This window comes from Clarias gariepinus, chromosome 6 (assembly GCF_024256425.1).
Source record: "Clarias gariepinus isolate MV-2021 ecotype Netherlands chromosome 6, CGAR_prim_01v2, whole genome shotgun sequence".
In the NCBI taxonomy this organism is placed as follows: Eukaryota; Metazoa; Chordata; class Actinopteri; order Siluriformes; family Clariidae; genus Clarias; species Clarias gariepinus.
Window position 1 is genome coordinate 374113 of NC_071105.1, and position 18550 is coordinate 392662.

The window sequence follows — 18550 nt, forward strand, 5'->3', positions numbered from 1 at the left end:
GTACATTGTACTTCACTACATTACATTACGCTACAGTACATTAAATTACACTGCATCAAATTACATCACGCCACATAACTACACTACATTACAGTACATTACACTACATTACTTTGCAATACATTATATTATATAACATTACATTTAAGTTTACAGCATTTGACAGATGCTCTTATCCAGAGTTATATATATTTACCAGTTACAGATGCCTGACCTGACTTGACCTGGACAGCTGTTACAACTATTCCCCAGTTATACCTGATTACTTGTTACACCACTTGCCCTGTTACATCTGGTTTACTGTTTAAGATATTTTCAGCAGTTACACCTGTCGTCCTTTTACACCACTTTATTTGTCCCTTTCTTACACCTGTGTTTATATTTCCTGTGTGATACCTCTGAGCAAGAGCAGGTTCAGAGTGTTGCGAATCAGCCTGCAGTCACACATCAGTTCATGAAAGCTTTCCTTTTTTACTGCAAACACACACACACACACACACACACAGTCAGTTGAATTAGTTATTGCTCCTGGACCTCAGGAGAATAAAACAGACATGACAACCGGAACAAGGAGGGAGAGACGGAGGGAGGGAGTAAGTGAGTGAAAAAGGGAGTGAGGGAGTAAGCACTAACACACTGCTGTCACACACTAACACACCGCCATCACACACTAATTCACCACCGTGACACACTAACACACCGCACCACTAATACCCCACTCGGGAAGGTGCTGCTATATTGAGCCTCACTGTATTAAGACCCGAGCTAAACAAAAATTTAGAAAGACTCAGAAAGTCTGTTTTAGTAATTTAATTAACATAGATACCACAAACTCGGATCATACTGCCGGCACATCTGATCTGAAGCTAGGACTGTTAAATTTTAGATCTCTCACATCTAAAGCAGTTATAGTTGATAAAATTATCACAGATCAGGAGTTTGATATACTCTGTTTAACAGAAACCTGAATTAAACAGGACGAGTATGTAGCTCTAAATGAAGCTAGTCCTCCTGGATACAGCTACATACACCAGCCTCGGTTAACTGGTAGAGAAGGAGGCGTCGCAGTTATTCACAATGATAAACTGACTAATATACAAAAACATGAACACAAATTTAACTCATTTGAAGTTCTTTATAGTAACATAACAACTGTAGCTACAAATGATGTCAGCTCAGTCAATCCCACTAATTGTCATCTACAGACCTCCAGGGCCATATTCTGAATTTCTTAGTGAATTTGCAGTTCTCTTTCAAAGGCTACACTCGATGCTGCGTGAAAACGCTATGGGGACATCTTGTCATGTTGCCGGTTGTGAAGCATGTGTGTATCAAACACAGCAAATTTTTGGCTTTTATAACCTTGGTCAGGTGACGTCATCTGATAGGACGCACCTGCAGGTTATAAATAGGAGTGAACCGGAAACATTCCTCAGATTCTTGTCTTTACCTAGTTGTGAGCGTGTCGTGTCTAACCAGCAAAATAAGTGTTTAACGCACTGATAATGGCAGAGTTTAAACGAGATGTCCCTCCGATCTCTACACTTTACTGCTTCGATTAAGTGCTACGCTTGCGCCTCTCATTCCTTGAGAAGCCTCAAACCGCCGCGCATTCCTGGGACTTAAACTCGTGCATCCGGCAAAGCAGTGAGAGACGGATTTAAAAACTCCTTTCTTTCGCGTTCTCATTGGATCGGGAAATCCCTCTGTCCGCTCGCAAGCGCGCGCTGCGCTTCTTGTGAATGGGCAAGGATAAACATCCTCTCTTGCTTCCGCGGAGATGGTAATAGCCTCTAAGCACTTAAAAATAAATAAATTAAAATAAATAAATAAAAACATAGACGGCAGGTTCTGTCGGGTGGCCGGGGGCGGAGCCTCAACAACGCTCTCTCCCCTTTTCTTAGCAATCTCCATATGAGTTAACCCTTTCATGGAGTAAGCTGTATTCATCCCGTGTTTTCCTGCCATCAACTTATTTATTTATTTAAATATAGTTGGGGTAGAAACGCGGAGTTATATGATGACACCCAGATAGAAGGGACGCTTCCAGGCTATCTCTCTTCTGGGACATCATCCTTCCTGAAAAGCTATTACTTCCTTTCAAGCTGTCTAGACTCTTTATCTTCCCTGAAGGGAAAAGCTTTTCAGGCAGCAGGTCAGGTTGGTGCTCCATTGCACACCATGGCGGTTTTGCACACCTACCAGGCTGACCTGCTGAGAGACTTGAGTACTGGCAGGGCTCTGCAAGGTAGGCGTATTGGACTTACGCCGGGCCACAGACTTGTCTCTTCACGCAACAAAGCAGACAGCTCGTGCTATCGGCTGTTTTATGGCTGCTATGGTCTCCGCGGAGAGGCACTTGTGGTTGAATCTCAGGGGCATTAAGGAGAAGGATTGTGTATTCCTCCTCGATGCCCCATCTCGCCTCCCGGCCTACTTGGCGATGTCGTTAACTCGGTCGCCACTAGGTTCATGAGGCGAAGGTATATAACAAGCCTTCGGGAAATTCCTTCCCCGCCTTGCTCAAGAGTCGGGACTGTCGGCCACCCAGTCTCGAGCGGGTCTGACTGTTGCGAGGCGTGAAACACACAAGAAGAGTGTTTTTGAGCTGGGCACCCCCTCGCAAGATTGGGGTGCGTCACGCAATCCGCCTTAAAAGAGGTCAAAGTGGCATATTGTCTTCACAAAGAAGCCCTCCCTGGCACCCCCAGGAGGTTGGTGTTCTTGCTCCGCCACCACTGGTGTTTCGGGCAACTCCAGTCTCCAATAAAATGTTAGTTCTTCGGGTTTTTCCTGCCGTGTTTCAGGATGCCGAACATCTAACATCCCCCCCTTTCAACCAAGCCGCTGAGCTTTGCCCCTTTCAGAGAAACTGGCAGCGTGGAAGCTACTGCCAAGTATATCTCCTTGGGTACTAAGCACTGTACAGAGAAACTACAGGATTCAGTTCTCACATCACTTTCCGCGTTTCAATGGCGTGGTCTCCACTTCCATGAAACCGGAAAGTGCGGAGGAACGGGGGGCTGCGTTCAATTTTTTAGATTTTGCGGGCTTTACCGCTATCTAAAAATGAATCAATAGAAATATTGCCACAACACAGGAGGTTCCTGAGGTTCGCTTTCGGGGGCGAAGCTTACCAGTATCAGGTCCTTCCATTTGATCTAGCTTTTTCACCCGCACATACACAAAATACATGGATGTAGTTCTGGCTCTTACGACTCCAGAGCATCCGTATTGAATTACATGACTGGCTGGCCCAGTCTCAGTAGCTAGCGCTTCGACATCAGCATGTCGTTCTAGATAATCTTAGTTTCCTAGGATTGAGATCCAATGCCATGAAAGCATGCTCTTTCCTGTTTAGAGGACAACACTTTTGGGTGTCACATGGATTTTGAGCGTAAGCGGACACAGCTGTCTCCCGCTCAGGTCGAATCCATTCTCAACACCGTCAAGGAAATCAAGCTAGACCAGAAAGTGACCATCACTTTCAGAGATCTTAGCTCTCATGGCAGCTGTATCCACGGTGACACCTTTGGACCTTCTGCACATGAGAGCATTTCAGTTGTGGCTAAGAACCAGGGGATTTTACTCTAGGGCCAATACCCAATAAGGGCTACACGCCAGGTGCTTCGTACCCTTCTTATGTGGTTCAGAACCCGGTTTCTGCTAACGACAGACGCTTCCCCCATGGGCTGGGGTGCGGTCTTAGATGACCGTCCATCCCAAGGGAGCTGAAGATGCCATCTTTTTGCACTGCACATCAATTGCCTCAAAATCATGGCTCTATTTCAGGCCCTAAAGCACTTCCTCCAGCAGTTGAGACTACCATGTCCTAGTGCGGGTGGACAACAGTATGGCAGTCTCATATATTAATCGCCAGGGCGGACTGTGCTCGTGCCGCTAAATAGATAGCGCACCAGGTTCCTGTCCCTCAGAGCGATTTACTTTCTGGGAAAATTTCATGTAGTGGAGGTGGACCTCTTTGCCTCGCAAGATCAGCAAATGTCCCCTTTACTACTCTCTGACTTTAAGCCCCTGCGTCTGGACGCCTTGGCGGTCCCTGAACAGGACCAACTAAGTCAAGCTGGTCTTCCAGCCAGCGTAATTAAGACTATTCTAAGTGCTAGGGCTGCCTCCCCCCAAATAGAATGTATTTGAAAGTTGGTGCATGATGAAGCAGGTAGACCCAGTCCACTGCCGAACTGTTTCAGTGCTGGAGTTTCTGCAGGAAAAATTTGTCCTCTGGCTTGTGCCCCCTTGTTGAACCACTAGAGTCAGCGCCTCAGGTTTCTGACCCTTAAGATGTTTTTTCTAAATGGTGTTACATTTCTAAAAGGATCGGAGATCCCTATTGTTTTTGAAGCCTTCTGTCCTCCGCCTTTATAGCTTCGGAGCAGGAGAAACTTCACTCACTGTGTCCAGTACGTGCTCTTCAGATTTACGTCCACCGCATTAGCCAGTGGCGTAAGTCAGAGCAGCTTTTGCATGTGTTGAAGTCGCAAGCTGCGTGAGAGATGCTATTGCCCTTTCCTATGAGGCGCGTGGGCTCACTTTGCCTCTAGGAATCAGGGTACATTTAACCAGGGGAATCGGCTAATCAATTGCACTAGCAAGATGTATTCCCTTGCAGCAAGTGTGTGACGCGGAGGGTTGGTCCTCTCCGCACACATTTGCCAATATGCATCCTATTGTTTTGAAGCCTTCTGTTCTCCGCCTTTACATCTTCGGAGCAGGAAAGACTTCACTTACTTTGTCCAGTACCTGCTCTTCAGATTTACGTCCACCGCATCAGCTAGTGCCGTAAGTCAGAGCAGCTTTTACATGGTCTGGGGCCGCAACGGGGGGTGGCCCCCACTACACTGGGCTATTGCCCCCTCCTATGAGGCGCGTGGGCTCACTTCGCCTCTAGGAATCAGGGCTCATTCAACCAGGGGGATCGCCTCATCTATTGCACTAGCAAGAGGTATTCCCTCTGCAGCAAGCAGGTCACACTTTAGATTTAATAATATTCTTCAGATTAATAATAAGAAATGTATTCACAACTCCACTGTCTGAAGTTATATCAGATCACTTTCTTGTCTCAATTCAAGTGTGTCATAGTAATAACGTACGCATAGCGCCACGCTACCGTACTAAACGTTCACATCAACTACCACACAGAGTTTTATCATTTATCTCCCAGAGTTACTAACTTTGATTATTCAATTCAATTCAATTCAATTTTATTTGTATAGCGCTTTTAACGATTTACATCATCACAAAGCAGCTTTACACAATCAAAAGAATTAAGTTTGTATGAAATGTGAATGTGTATGATTAAAAATTATATGATTGTCCCTGATGAGCAAGCCTAGGACGACGGCGACAGTGGCAAGGAAAAACTCCCTGAGATGGTAATAGGAAGAAACCTTGAGAGGAACCAGACTCAACAGGGAACCCATCCTCATCTGGGTGAAACAGATAGCAGGGATTGATGTGTATAATAATATGCGAGACTGAAAGTTCAGTATAAGAGGAGATGTGTAAGATTAAAGTCCAGTTTATTCTTGGAGGCTCAGGTAGACTGTGAAAAATTCCAGTCCTGAACTATTGAGCGACTGAAGTCACAGGTCCTCATAAAACAGCTGTCTGCATCAGTCGAGGACAGGACCATCTTCATGGAAAAGTGGAACCAACCAGCCCCAGTCACCACACGCATTCCAGGCAGACCACACGGGGGCATCCATGTGATGAGATCTCCAACCAGAAGCAGGACTTTAGGATGAGTTAGAGAGGTCCAGCGGGCAGAGGGGGTCTGGATCACTGGCAGCTCAGGAGCGACATGTATAGCTCGACAGAGAGATAGGTAGAGGAAAAAGGAGAGAGGGAGAGAGAGAGAGAGGAGAGAGCAGAAAAGGAGAGAGCAAAGAGATGGAGAGATAACAGTTAGGTATGGTCACAGTCGAACAATGCAAAAAGTGAATGTATATTTAGTGCAGAGTGCAAGCAGAGACTCCGGCAGGACTAACTATGACAGCATAACTAAAAAGGGAGAGCCAGAAGGAAACACAAACATGAGGGCTTCCAGAAATGTAAGGCAACCAATCACCTCACCGTCAACAAACCTGAGTGATCAATGAGAGTGGGGAAGACAGCATCCAAACATACCAGTTCACCTAATACTCTTCGTCCATGAGTCCCCCAGATCTGCTCCTTTACCTAAGGCAAATCTATTTATAAAAATGCCTGGCTAAATAAATAGGTTTTTAGCCTGGACTTAAACACTGAGACTGTGTCTGAGTCCCGAACACTATTTGGAAGACTATTCCATAACTTTGGGGCTTTGTAAGAAAAAGCTCTGCCCCCTGCTGTAGTTTTAATAATACGCGGTACTGACAAGCAGCCTGCATCCTTTGATCGAAGTAGGCGTGGCGGATTGTAAGACACTAGCAGTTCACTCAGATACTGCGGCGCGAGACCATTTAATGCTTTATACGTCAAGAGTAGTATTTTAAAATCGATGCGAAATTTCACAGGAAGCTTAGATTACCGTCTGACCCCACAGAACTCGATTGGGCGACTGAATATTTAGAGTCTACGTTCCGTTATACCTTAGATAATGTAGCTCCACTTAAAAGAAAAAATATTAGAGATAAGAAACTCGCTCCCTGGTATAACGACCACACACGCACTTTAAAACAGACAGCACGCAAATTATGACATAAATGGCGTCAAACTAAATTGTTAGTATTTCAAATAGCATGGAAGGAGAGCATCCTGAACTAAAGAAAAGCCCTTAGTGTAGCTAGATCAACATATCTCTCCACTCTTATTAATAACAAAAATAATCCTAGATTTTTATTTAAAACCGTAGACAAATTAACCAGAAATAAGACCACTTCAGAAATCTCCACAACAAAATTGTGCAATAGTGAGGGCTTTGTGAACTATTTTGATAATATAATTGTAAATATCAGGCATAAAATAGAGGCTTTGAAACTTGACAATGCAATCGATGCAGATGTTAAACTAACTATGTCAGATTGGAACCTAGAATACTTTATTCCCCTTGAAGAGAATGAACTAATTTCACTCATCTCTTCTGCAAACTCATCAACCTGTATATAAGATCCTGTACCGACACATTTTCTTAAATAGATAGTACCAGCAATAACAGAACCCCTGTTGAGAATAATTAATTCCTCACTCAGCATTGGGTATGTCCCAAAATCTTTTAAATTAGCAGTTATTAAACTGACAGTTAAGAAACCAATTAAGAAATCGACCCCTGTCAGCTATCCAATTACAGGCCAATATCTCTATCTAACATCTCTAAGATTCTAGAAAAGATAGTAGCGGAGCTGCTATGCTCATATCTACATAGAAATAGCATACATGAACTGTATCAGTCAGGATTAAGGCCTCATCACAGCACAGAGACAGCACTCGTTAAAGTAGTAAATGACCTCCTATTGGCCTCTGATCAGGGTTGTGTATCTATGCTTGTATTGCTCGACCTCAGTGCAGCTTTTTACACCATTGATCATAGTATTCTTCTTCACATATTAGAAAATATAGTAGGAATTAAGGGTACAGCCCTCTCCTGGCTCAGATCCTATTTGACTGATCGTTATCAGTATGCAGACTTAAATGGTGATCATTCTGCATGCTTTTTAGTGGAGTTTGGTTTAGTTTTAGGCCCACTGCTTTTTTTCCTTTACATGCTTCCTCTGGGCAACATAATCCGTAAGCATGGTACAGTGAAACCTCGGATTGCGAGTAACACGGATTGTCCCGCAAGACGAGCAAAGATTTTTATTTAATTTTAACTTGAAAAACGAGCACTGTCGTGGTTTACGAGTACCGAGTATCATGTATTACACATGCGCTTCTTGTTTTGACGCCAAGCTTCAGGTGATCACAACTGAGCCAACGGTTTTTCTCTCTTTTGCGCTGTAGAAGTGGTTAATCGTCTCCCCTGCTGGGTCTTAGTGCGCGTCTCCTACTGGTGTAATCAACATTCATGCACGCATTTTCTCCCTCAGCCTATCGTTATGTGTGCGTGGGCGTAAATTGACACCGTGCCAGTTCACACACTTTCTCTCTCGCCACAGTATCTGAGCGAACTGCTAGTGTCTTCAAAGGATGCACACTAACACACCACTGTCACACACAACAATTCAATTCAATTCAATTTTATTTATATAGCGCTTTTAACAATGGTCATTGTCTCAAAGCAGCTTCACAAAAATAAAAGAAATTTATTAAAAATAATATTAAAATAATAATAATAATAATAATAATAATAAATTGTATGTGTGAGAAAAATGTGTCTAGATAATAATGAGATGAATGAATTAAATGTCTTTGATGAGCAAGCCAAGGGTGACGGGGACAGTGGCTAGGAAAAACTCCCTGTGATGGCAATAGGAAGAAAGCTTGAGAGGAACCAGACTCAACAGGGAACCCATCCTCATTTGGGTGATAACAGATAGAGATGATATAACATCATGTGTGTTATGCAGCTGAAATTAGCTGGAGCTGGTCCTTCTCTGGATGCCTCAGGATCCTTACAGGGTTGGCCTTTGTCTACTGAAGCTGGTACAATCTCAAGATGCCTCGGGATAGGTAGAAAAGTACAGAACAGATAGAGAGAATTAGCGTAGTTGCCATTCAGAATAGGTGTACTGAAGTATGAAGTTATGGGATGAGTTATGCGTATGCCAAATTAAAGAGATGCGTCTTGAGTCTACTTTTAAACTGGGAAACTGTCTCTGAGCCCCGAACACTGTCTGGAAGGCTATTCCAAAGCTTTGGAGCTAAATATGAAAAAGCCCTACCCCCTTTTGTAGATTTTGCAATTTTGGGAATTACAAGAAGTCCAGAGTTTTGTGATCTTAAGGAGCGTATCAAAAGACTAGTAAGGTATGTGGGAGCTAAACCATTTAAAGCCTTGTATGTAAGTAATACTATTTTGTAATTAATTCTAAACTGAACAAGTAGCCAGTGCAGTGATGATAATATTGGGATTATATGATCATATGTTCTGGATCTAGTGAGAACCCTAGCGGCTGCATTTTGGACTAACTGAAGCTTGTTTATTGAGGATGAAGGACAACCAAATAGTAATGCATTACAATAGTCCAGTCTGAAGGTCATGAATGCATGAACTAGCTTTTCTGCATTAGATACGGATAAGATGCTCCTAAGTTTGGTGATATTTCTAAGATGGAAAAAGGCTGTTTTTGTGATATTGGAAATATGATTTTCAAAGGACAAGTTACTGTCTAATATTATGCCAAGGTCTTTTACTGTTGAGCTAGGAGTAACAGTACATCCATCCTGCTGGTTTTTGGGCCGATGAGTAATATCTCTGTCTTGTCTGAGTTTAGTAAAAGAAAGTTATTGGTCATCCAATCTTTTATGTCCTGGACACACTCGGTTAATCTAGACAACTTAGGTATTTCGTCTGGTTTTGTTGAGATATATAATTGTGTATCATCAGCATAACAATGGAAACTAATCCCATGTCTTCTAATGATTTTCCCCAAGGAAAGCATGTATATTGAGAACAGCAGAGGTCCTAAAACTGACCCTTGTGGGACTCCATATTTTACTGGCATTACACCAGACAGTTCGCCATTTAGATCTACAAAATGGTATCAGACAGGTATGATTTAAACCATTTTAATGCCTGTCCCTGAATACCTATGTGATTTTGTAAGCGATCTATGAGAATATTATGATCGATAGTGTCGAATGCAGCACTAAGATCAAGCAAGACTAGTATTGAGATGCAGCCTTGGTCCGAAGCTAAAAACAAGTCGTTTGTAATTTTAACTAGTGCAGTTTCTGTACTATGATGGGGCCTGAAACCTGACTGAAATTCTTCAAGGATGTTGTTTTCCTGCAAGAATGTGCATATTTGAGCTGATACTACTTTTTCTAATATTTTTTATATAAAGGGGAAGTTTGAAATCAGTTTATAATTTGTTATTTCATTTGCGTCCAAATTAGATTTCTTAAGAAGCGGCTTAATACCTGCCAACTTGTAAGGTTTAGGGACGTGACCTAGATATACACAAAACAACACTGTCACACACAAACACACATTAACACACCTCTAACACACACCAACACTGTATTAGTGTGTGATGGTGGTGTGTTAGTGTATATTTGTGTGTGATGGTGGTGTGTTAGTATGTGATGATGGTGTGTTAGTGTGTGACGGTTGTGTGTTAGTGTGTGACGGTGGTGTGTTAGTGTGTTAATGTGTGTGATGGTTGTGTGCTAGTGTGTGTTAGTGGTGTGTTGGTGTGTGTTAGTGTGTGATTATGGTGTGTCAGTGTGTGTTAGTGTGTGTTAGTATGTGATGGTGGTGTGTTACATTACACACTAACACACTACCATCACACACTTCTTCTTCTTTGTCTTTTGGCTGTTCCCTTTCAGGGGTCGCCACAGCGAATCATTTGCCTCCATCTAACCCTATCCTCTGCATCCTCTTCTCTTACACCAACTAAGTTCATGTCCTCTCTCACTGCATCCATAAATCTCCTCCTTGGGCCTCCTCTAGACCTCCTGCCTTGCAGTTCCAACCTCAGCATCCTTCTACCGATATATTTACATTTACATTTACATTTAGGCATTTGGCAGAAGCTCTTATCCAGAGCGACTTACAAAAAGTGCTTTAATGTTTACAACATTGGATACATACTTACACTGGGTTAACTAGGTTAATAACTAAGTACCATTAGTCCAACACATCTGAGTTTTTTTTTTTTGTTTTTTTTTTCGGGGGGGTTTAGTCCAAGTACTGGAGAAACAGATGCGTCTTGAGTCGTCGTTTAAAGATAGTCAAAGTCTCTGATGTACGGACATCTAGAGGAAGTTCATTCCACCACCTAGGTGCCAGAACAGAAAAGAGCCTGGATGAATGCCGCCCTCGATCCCTGAGAGATGGTGGGATGAGGCGAGCAGTGCTGGAGGATCGGAGGGAACGTGGTGCAGTGCGTGGTGTAATTAGCGCAGAGAGGTAAGTGGGTGCTGGGCCATTTTTAGCTTTGTAGGCAAGCATCAGTGTTTTGAATTTGATGCGGGCAGCTACAGGAAGCCAGTGCAGGGAGCGGAGGAGTGGGGTGGTGTGGGAAAACTTGGGAAGGTTAAATACGAGTCGTGCTGCTGCATTCTGGATCAGTTGCAGAGGACGAATCGTGGACAAAGGCAGGCCTGCCGGGAGTGAGTTGCAGTAGTCCAGTCTTGAAATAACAAGGGACTGAACAAGCACCTGAGTAGCCTGTGAAGAAAGAAATGGGCGAATTCTTCTGATATTGTAAAGAAGAAATCGACAAGAGCGAGTAAGGTTAGCGATGTGTGGGGAAAATGACAGATGATTGTCCACGGTTACCCCAAGATTGCGGGCAGTGGTTGAGGGAGTGATTTGGTTGTTGTCCATGGATATCACAAGGTCTTGACCTGGAGATGAGTCACAAGGGATAAACAACAGTTCGGTTTTACTGAGATTGAGCTTCAGCTGATGAGCAGCCATCCAAAATGAGATGTCTGCCAGACATGCTGAGATCCGGGTGGAAACCTGAGTGTCAGAGGGAGGAAAGGAGAGAACAAGTTGGGTGTCGTCTGCATAGCAGTGGTATGAGAATCCATGCGATAATATGACCTTACCAAGAGACCGGGTATAGAGGGAGAACAGAAGAGGACCAAGTTCTGAGCCCTGCGGGACACCAGTAGAGAGTCTACGTGGGGCAGATGTAGATCCCCTCCATGTTACCTCATATGACCTATCTTTTAGGTGTAATATATATTCACAGTCTCTTCTCTGAACATGTCCAAACCACCTCAATCCGGCCTCTATGACTTTATCTCCAAAACATCTAACGTGGGTTGTCCCTCTGATAAACTCATTCTTGATCCTATCCATCCTTGTCACTCACAAAGAGAACCTCAACATCTTCAGCTCTGCTACCTCCAACTCTGTTGGTGTCAAACAGTGCAATAAAAGAGTATCTCGCTGATACTCTTTTATTGCACAACACACCTGACACTTTTCTCCACCCATTCCAACCTGCCTGTACCCGCCTCTTAACCTCCTTTGAACACTCTCCGTTGCTCTGGACTGTTGACCCTAAGTAAATAAAATCCTGCACCTTCTTTACCTCTGCTCCCTGTAGCCTCACCGATCCTCTTGGGTCCCTCTCATTTACACACATGTTTTCTGTCTTGCTGTGGCTAACCTTCATTCCTGTGCTTTCCAAAGCATACCTCTACCTCTCCAAATTTTTCTCCACCTGTTCCCCGCTCTCGCTACAAAGCACAATGTCATCTGCAAACATCATAGTCCATGGAGACGCCTGTCTCACCTCATCTGTCATCCTGTCCATCACCAGAGCAAACAAAATGGGGCTTAAAGCCGATCCTTGATGCAGACCCACCTCCACCTTGAACTCTTCTGTCACACCTACAGCACATCTCACAACTGTCTTACAGCTCTCATACATGTCCTGCACCACTCTAACATACTTCTCTGCCACTCCAGACCTTCTCATACAATATACTACAGCTGTTTTGGATTTAACACAGGTGATCACTGTGGCCTCACGGAGGTGGAAAACCCACGCTGTTGAAACAAAATGATAGAATCCAGTAGCCCAGGAGACCTGCTTGACAGTAGTTTACACGCTGATAGCTTCTCTGAAGGGGCAGTAGCTTTGTTGCTTAGCTAGGCGGAGGGGTGGTGATGGTGGTGGCTGTTAGGTGTTTGGTGTCCTGAAACACGGCAGGAGGACCCCGAGCACCTAACACTTTGTCCTAAGGATACTGGTTTTCCACAGTGCTTCGTACTTAAGGAGACATAGCTGGTAGTAGGTTTCCCGCTGCCAGCCTCTCTAAAGGTGCACAAACTTTGACACCTCGGCTAGATGGGTGTGTTAGGTGTTCGGCATCCTGAACATAGAAGGAAGGGAACCTAACGATTCACTGGAGACTGCTGCTCTCCGAAACACCAGTGGTGCAGAGATTGAACCACGGCCTCCTAAGGATGCTGGTCCTTTTCATTGCTTCAGAATCAGAATCAGAAAGAGTTTTATTGCCAAGTACGCTTGCACGTGCAAGCAATTTGTTTTAGTTACAGAGCTTCCAGAACAGAAAACAAATGACAAGACAAAACAGCACGACAAAAAAAAAAAGTTTGACATCAAATGGAGTAGTGTGTGAGATTCTTTTAAACAAGTTATATAAATATCTGAAATCTGTGGTATTATACAGTATATTGCACTGTGTTACTGTACACAATATTGCACATATATTTATTGACAGTTGATGTTTAACTGTTCATGAGGGAGATTGCCTGGGGAAAAAAACTGTTTTTGTGCCTGACTGTCCTAGTGTTTGGTGCTCTTTAGCGTCGACTCGATGGCAAAAGTTCAAATAAAAGGTGGCTTGGGTGTGACGGGTCCAAAGTGATATTCCGAGCCCTTTTCCTTACTCTGGATGTATACAGTTCTTGCGGCGTGGGCAGGGCAGTGCCAATAATTCTTTCAGCAGTCCAAACTGTTCTTTGTAGTCTTCTGATGTCTGTTTTCGTAGCTGAGCCAAACCAGACAGTTATTAAAGTGCACAGGACGGATTCAATGACGGCTGAGTAGAACTATGTGAGGAGCTCCTGTGGCAGGTTGAATTTCTTTAGCTGGCAAAAAAAATACAACCTCTGGTGGGCCTTTTTAACAATGGAGTCAATGTGAATGTCCCACTTCAGGTCCTGAGAGATGGTCGTGCCCAGGAACCGGAATGACTCCACTGCTGTCACAGTGCTGTTCATGATGGTGAGTGGGGGAAGTGCAGGTGGGTTCCTTCTGAAGTCCACAATCATCTTCACTGTTTTGAGCATGCTCAGCTCCAGGTTGTTGTGACTGCACCAGACAGCCAGCTGCACAACCTGACTTCTGTATGCAGACTCGTCACCGTCCTGAATGAGGCCGATGATTGTAGTGTCATCTGCAGTGGGGTCTGTAGAGGTGCAGTCATTGGTGTAGAGGGAGAAGAGCAGTGGGGAGAAAACGCATCCCTGAGGGGCTCAAGTATTGGTGGTGTGGCTGTTGGACATGAATTTCCCCAGTCTCACTAGCCGCTGCCTGTCTGTCAGAAAGCTGGTGATCCAGTGACAGATAGAGCTAGGAACAGAGAGCTGTTTTAGTTTGGTCTGAAGCAGTGCTGGGATAATCATATTAAAAGCTGATGAAAAGTCTATAAACAAGACCCTTGCATAAGCCCCTGGTTTGTCCAGATGTTGAAGGATAAAGTGCAGTCCCATGTTGACTGCATCATCAACAGACCTGTTTGCTATATAGGCAAACTGCAGGGGGTCCAGTAAGGGTCCTGTGATGTCCCTCAGATAGGCCAACACCAGTCTTTCAAATGACTTCATGACCACAGATGTTAGGGCGACTGGTCTGTAGTCATTAAGTCCTGTGATTTTAGTTTTTTTTGGAATGGGGATGATTGTGGAACGTTTAAAGCACAAAGGCACTTCACATTGTTCCAGTGATCTGTTGAAGATCTGCGTGAAGATGGGAGCCAGCTGGTCAGCACAGGATTTCAGACAGGCTGGTGTCACGCCGTCTGGGCCTGGAGCTTTCATTCTCTTTTGTTTTAGAAAGATCTGGCGAACATCCTTTTCACAGACCTGGAGTGCAGGGGGGGAAGAGAAGGTGGTTGCCAGAGGTGATAATGGCGGTGTAGAAAGAGGGTCAGGACAGGGGTGTGGTGTGAGACTGGGTGTTTTAAATCTACAATAGAACTCATTCAGGTCATCAACCAGTTGTTGATTTCCTACAGAGTTGGGGGATGGCGTCTTGTAGTTAGTGGTGGTTTTCAGGCCTTTCCACACTGAAGCAGGGTTGTTTACAGAAAACTGATTTTCCAGTTTTTCAGAGTAGCTTCTCTTAGCCGCTCTGATCGCCCTTGTTAGTGTGTTCCTGGTCTGGTTGTACAAGATCCCGTCCCCACTCCTGTAGGCATCCTCTTTGGCCTGACAAAGCTGTCTGAGTTTTGCTTCGTACCTAAAGAGACATAGCTGGCAGTAGGTTCCCCGCTGCTGGCCTCTCTAAAAGGTGCAGCTCTCAGTAAGTCAGTAAATTTCCACCATGTCAGACGGCGAGGACAACGCTGCTATCGCCGAATCTGAGCGGGTGAAGGTGTTTGACGACAACGATTCTGCAGACAAGCTTCACGAACTGAAGAAAGCCAGAGAAGGCAAGTGGAGTCAATTGACTGCATTAACCTGCGAATTAGAGTTGCTTATGTACGATGCCTACAATCTGCATGATGTTAAAATTAAATACCATACGGAATACAAGGCGCTACTAGAGGACTTTGTTGAAAGCAATAGGGACGTGCAACTGCACTTAACTGACGACGAACGCGAACATGATCAGCAAAACTGGTATATGTCTAAATTGCTGTGTGCCACAGAATTCAGAAAAAGGGTAGAGACGTGGATTGCAAAAACTCAGAACCGCTCTAAGCCACCTCCAACATTCGACGACGAAGCTTTACCAGAAGGCAGCATGTCAATGGTGGAATCAAGGACGCTCGCGCCTAACAAGCACGAGAGCGCAGTGACTGCAACATCCTTGGCTCGGCTTAAACAGGCAGAAGCCGACAGAGCATCCTTGCTGGCTGAAGCAGCAATCTTAGAGCAACGGCAGGCGTTAGAAATGGAGGAAGCACAATTAAAGGCTAAAAAGAAAAGGCTGGAATTCGAAACAAAGCTTGCCAGGGTTAATGCACAAATAAAAATGTATCAGGGTCATGAAGAACGACAAGGTTCCGCAAGACAGAGCGTGACCATCAAACCAAGTGGTGCACCTAAATATACGTGGAGTGAAGAACCAAGTGGTGCACATAAATATGATGAACTTTACAAGCACAGTGCGGCAACGGAATACCTCAGACTGCCATCACGTCTTCAGGCAACACACTTCAGCGTACCCGTAAGTGCCAAACCCATAATGACAAGCATCTTAAAGGAACGGTCTACCCAAGGTAACGAACACTCACTTTACGATACTGATAGAGTAGAGTTGTTGGTGGGGTGTCTGTTACTACTAGCTCAACAGTAAAAGACCTGGGCATAATATTAGACAGTAACAGCATTTTTCCATCTTAGAAATATCGCCAAACTTGGTCAGCGTTGGGGGTGTGATCAGTGCTGACTACTGAACACACGTTGGGATGTTTACTCGTGCTGTGTACAGTAGTGCCGGTGTCCGTATCAGCGCCAGGTGCGGTGTGTGTCTCTGACGGTGTGTGTAGGACTGACCTCCGTGAGTGCTGGCTCGGGTTTGTAGCTGAGGCCCGCGGCGGACTTGAACTCCTCTGTGTTTTTCTGGCTGACTGTCCCCGCGCTGCTGCCGCTGTTGCACAGCTCCATGTGGACAGCTCAGTCTTTTGTGTCTGACGTCCCCGCATTCAAAGCACCTCAGCGGCTCTGTTGTAGCGAAAACGGTGTAGTTGCTGTCCCCCGCTTTACACTTAAAGTTGACATTAAGTGTGCCTACTTGGTTAGTTAAAACCATCAGGACCTGTCTCCAGGAGGACAGGACATGTCTCACACTGTAGCTCTTACACCCAAGTGGGATGGCTCTCATAGGGCTGCCAAACCTCCCGAATCGCTCCCTCATGATCGCCTTGTCCTGTATGTTATTCTGCTCTTTATGAGCGCGCTCACAAGGTTCGTCTTTTTCACAAACATCACCACCGCTTTGTTCATTCGGGAGGCTGAGTAGATGTTTTCACACCCGACCTGCTCTCCCACTGCTAACAGTACCTCCTCCACCAGTACCCTATTGTCCGTAACGCACCTGACGTCATTCCGGAGAGACAAACTTTCCCCACCGGCCTCAGAGGCCATGGCACCCTGCTCACTCTCTCTCTCACGATAAAGTTTCAAAATAAATGTGTTTTAAACAGCATTCACTAAATAATAATTAAGGGAAAATAAATAAATAAACAAATAAAGAAAGAAAGAAGAAGAAAGAAAGAAAGAAAGAAGTCGGGGAAAAAAATTAAAAAAATTCCAGAAAATCTGGCAAGACGCCAAACCACATGTTCCCTCACACCCAGCGCATGCGCAGATAGAAAGAGAGAAAGAGAGAGAGAGAGAAAGGTTGGTGGATTGCCGGTTTTAAAAAGAGCAGTAAAATCCCCAGTGTTTAATTAACTCTCGCACAGTTTATATTTCTGCCTGAATCCATAGAAACAGATCTTTAGATAAGTACTTGTACAGCTATTCAATAAAACCCACTGAAACACCAGATATATATAACTCTGAGACATGTGTACTTTTAAATACATCACACTTCATTCATGTATTACTCCTCCTCACTCACTCTCTCACTCTCCCCCTCACTCACTCACTCACTCACTTACTCACACTCACTCACTACTCTCCCCCCCCCCGTGAATAACATTCATTGTTGAATGAATGTTAACAAAAAGATTAAATTTTTGCCAAAGCAATTATAAAACATTAATTATATTATAAATACAATTACGCCACGCGCATTATAAATAAAGGGTGTTACATCATTCAATTTAAGATGTTTATAGATTTTTACTGCTCTTTTTTGGACGGCTATAATCAGTGGAAATCGACCCAATTCTGCTCTGCATGCATTGGTTGGTGGTTTCCCAAGTGAACATGTGTCTGTTTTCCTGAGATCTGGCCTTTTTTTTTTGAAGATGACAATTTTGGTTTTGGCCAGATTGACTGTCAGTTCTGCCAGGGCCTAGTTCTGATGGTACTGTATGGCTCCAGCAGGTCCAGGTGCTGCTGTAAACCATGTTTAGTATGAGACAGTAGCACCAGGTCATCTGCAAAGAGCAGAAATTTCACTTCTTTAAAAAAAAATTTTTAAACAAGAAGATCAATGTCTAATATGGAAAATAAGCAAAAAGGTCCATATTACATTTTTTTTTTTTTTTTACAGACGCCAGGACACATTTCTCAATACTTAGATCACTTTTGCAAAACTCTTCACACAATTCTCCTAACCGACTTTCAGCTTGGCAAAGCAGTTCATTTCACATTCAAAATGCACTACAACTACCAAAACACGTTATTCAGGTCTCGAATAAACTAATTCTTCTAGAACACTAGCAAAGGTTGACAACCGACAAACACACTTTGTCACCCACAAAACAATGACCTAAAAAACACTAATAACATGTAGCATTACACAGTGTTCCGTTTCAAAAGCTACACTCGATGCTGCGTGAAAACGCTATGGGAATATATTTTTGTCGAGATGACGGTTGTGAAGCATGTGTGTATCAAATACATCATCACAAAGCAGCTTTACACAATCAAAAGAATTAAGTTTGTATGAAATGTAAATGTGTATGAATCAAAATTATATGATTGTCCCTGATGAGCAAGCCTAGGACGACGGCGACAGTGGCAAGCAAAAACTCCCTGAGATGGTAAAAGGAAGAAACCTTGAGAGGAACCAGACTCAACAGGGAACCCATCCTCATCTGGGTGAAAACACATAGC